Source organism: Triticum urartu, chromosome 3A (genome assembly GCF_056163025.1).
Source record: "Triticum urartu cultivar PI428250 chromosome 3A, HENAU_Tu73, whole genome shotgun sequence".
In the NCBI taxonomy this organism is placed as follows: Eukaryota; Viridiplantae; Streptophyta; class Magnoliopsida; order Poales; family Poaceae; genus Triticum; species Triticum urartu.
This window is the reverse complement of record NC_141875.1, coordinates 563,730,499-563,734,236: the sequence shown is the minus strand read 5'-3', so window position 1 is coordinate 563,734,236 and position 3,738 is coordinate 563,730,499.

Sequence of the window (3,738 nt, the reverse complement as noted above, 5' to 3'; positions counted from 1 at the left end):
TATTGTTGCATTGCATTGATTGTGTCGTGGAATTGTCATGGCAGATGTCCTAGTGTGAGGACTTAGTCGTGAGGCCAACGCATCTTTGTAGTAGCTTGAGAGGGCTTGAGCGGAATCGAGAGACGCAACAAAAGACAAGGATTTAGACAGCTCCAAGTCCCGGGAAACATCATCCGGTAATAGCCCTACATGCTGTTTGTGGCTAGATCTCATTATACTCATGAGAGAGTCGGCGCATAAGCCGGCTCCCCCTTTGTGTCTAGCCCTAGAGATTGTTTCTTGTCCCTTCTTTGGGGAGCCCTGCCCCTCCTTATATATGTTGAAGGGACGGTTTACATGACTAGTCCTAGTTGGATTATGATTACTCTATTACAAGTGGAGTCCTAGTCTTGCTTCCTTTGTAGGAGAATATTCCTTGTGCTTTCCTCATAAACCGGCCCACCATAACCTGAGCCGGCCTTCCATGAACCGCCTTCTGGGCCGCCGGGTCTTGTCGTTCCTCTGACCCTCTCACCGGGTCACCCATGAGTCGCCAAGCTCGGGCGGGTCACTTAGTGAGTCGTCCAGTCAAGGCAGGTCATTAGTGAGTCGCCAAGTCTGGCCGGGTTATGCCGTGGGGTATATCCCCGACATTAGCCCCCAAGTTTAGCTTGGATTTATCCATGGTAAACTTATGCTGCAAAATAAACATAGGAAAAAATTTGACAGGTTGTGCTCCGGGTTAAGAATTCCTGTAAACCGGCACCTGAATATCCTTAAGTCCTTGTCAGTTCCTTCTTCTAGAAAATCCGGGTCAATAGACCAGCTTCATAATCAACTTGCTTGCAGAAGAAATATTGTAAATAAAGAATCCATTTGAATCGGCCTTCAATGCTCTGACTTGACAAAAATATTGGTTCTGAAATATTCAACTGATATTCAGCCGGCTTGTAGATCTTGCTGAGCTATGACTTCCAAAATCGCCGGGTTATAAAAACTGATAATTTCGGGTTATGATTGTTTCCAATGCCGGGTCATAATTATTGGTGACGCCGGGTCATGATTGTTGGTGACGCCGGGTCATGATTGTTTACTCAAAAATGAGAATTTGAAGATTTTTTCTCCCTTATATCCATATTACCTGTAGCCCCTAAGTCTTGAGTAGAACAAAGTGATGGCTTTAAGACTTGCTTCAATATAAATACTGCCACTTTGAAGAAATCCATGTTGTTCATCTCAGTCACTAGTAAACACTGAATACTCCATATATGTAGCCCCCAAGTGCCGGGTTTTCATGCTTGCAGCAAGCTGGGACTTGTAATTGCCTGATGCTCATAAAAAATTTCAACCAGTGTAGCCCCCAAGGGCCGGGTCATTATGCAATAATGAGCAGGGACTTTGTAGATATGATCATGTAGATTTTGAGCAGCAACGTGCAGCCCCCAAGGGCCGGCTTAGTAAGATAATACTGAGCTGGGACTTTATATATACTTCATTGACAATAATATCATATGATGTAACCCCCATCATGGGGCTTGAACCCACGTCCACAAGGTTAAGAGCCTTGTGCTTTATCAACCGAGTAGTGGATCCTTCAATATAATGGACCGAGGCTTGTGTACCTTGAATTTTTGACAGGAGCAATTGGTAGCCCCCTGAAAATGCGTTATATCGACTAGAGGGGGGGGGGGTGAATAGGCGATTTTTATGAATTCTTCACTGAGGAATTTGCGGGTGAGGAAATTCCTGAGTGAAGAATTACTTGCAGCGGAATAAGTACTCAGAAGTAAACATAGCAGTGCATTAGCATGGTCTCCATGATGAAACGAAAACAAGCACAAAGTACAGAAAGCGTAAACACAGGATAACACAGGATAAGACAAACAGACTGAAGAAATTGAACTGAGGAAATAGAGGAAGTCTTTAGTCAAAGTCTTCAAACAGATATGAACAAGCACTCAACACATAAAATAGGAAATGAATGAGTTGAGGAAATGGAACTAGGTAGCTTGGTGAAGACAATGTTTTGGTAGACCAGTTCCAACTGCTGTGGCAGTTGTACGTCTGGTTAGGGCGGCTAGGTATTTAAACCTGAGGACACACAGTCCCGGACACCCAGTCCTGAACACGCAGCTCATGACACTTAGTCCTCACCATATTCCCCTTGAGCTAAGGTCACACATACCTCGCCCAATCACTCATGGTAAGTCTTTAGGTGACTTCCAAACCTTGACAGACTTGGTCACTCAGCGATCCACAATTTCCTCTTGGATGCTCTAGACCATGACGTCTAACTGCCTGGAAGATGCACAATCTTCAAAGGTAACAAGCGTCGGATCCATGCAGGATCAATCTCTTCAGTGATGCTCAATCACTTTAGGTTTGTAGGTGTTTGGGTTTGGGTTTTCCTCACTTGATGATTTTCACTCAAAGTCCTCGGAGGATGGGATGCTCTCAAATGACAAGTGTTAGTTTCTCTCGGAGCAGCCAACCAACTAGTGGTTGTAGGGGGCGACTATTTATAGCCTAGGGAGCAGCCCAACATGATAAGACATAAATGCCCTTCAATGACATGACCATTAGGTGGGTAGATAGTTTGGGACAGCTGGCGCATAGCACATCAACGGTCGTAATTTTGAGTATCAAAATCCTCAGGGCTATCATGTTCCTCACTGTGTAGGCAATCCGCACTGGCAAATTCCTAACTCCTCAGTCAGAACAAATTCCTCAGAGACCAGAAGAACTTTGTCTCTGTCACTGAAGAAATTGACTGAGCTGTATGAGATTTCCAATGGCTTCACTCGAAGGGATTGGTAGGTGTAGGATTTGAGTTGAGCATCACATGGAAATTTTTCCTTAGTATTTCCTCGACCCCCTTTAACAGTACGGTGTTTTCTATGACTCAAGAAATAGAAAATGAAACTACAAAAAAAAGTCTTCATGCTTCATGTTCCTCGAATGAATACCAAGTCTTCAGGATTGCACCAATTTCTTCACTTTCAAAGTCTTCAGAAAGTCTTCAGAAATCCAAAGTCTTCAGTCGAAGAACTTCATTTTTAGGGGTCGACTTTCTCTGTAAATATCAAACTCCTCATAGACTTATAGACCTGTGTACACTCATAAACACATTAGTCCCTTAACCTATAAGTCTTCAATACACCAAAGTCACTAAGGGGCACTAGATGCACTTACAATCTCCCCCTTTTTGGTGATTGATGACAATATAGGTTAAGTTTTCAGCGGGGATAAACATATGAAGTGTAAATACTGGAATTGAGGAATTTGATTGCAAGATATAGAAGAACTCCCCCTGAAGATGTGCATAGTGAGGAATTTGCTTTTGAAGCGAAGCACACTTGAAGAGTAGAATCATGGAGATCTCCCCCTATATCTTGTAATTCATACACGCATTTACATATAATATGAAGAATTTGAAATGCATGATGAAATATGGTGACTGATGTAATTCAGCATGGATGCATTAACATTAATGAGTAATAAGCATGGAGGAAAGCACAGCAAAAGTATCAGGCCACCATAGAGTTTAAGTTTACAACTCGATCGAATAAAGTCTCAGAAGAACGGGAGTTGTAACTTAGAGAAAAAAACACCCATATAAGTAGACCCGCTTGAAGACTAACTCAAATTTCTCCCCCTTTGTCATCGAATGACCAAAAGGGTTGATAATGAGGACTAACGCCCCTGAAGAATATCAAGTTGATGGAGGAGCGCCATTGTTGGTGGGGTCGTTTGTCGTTG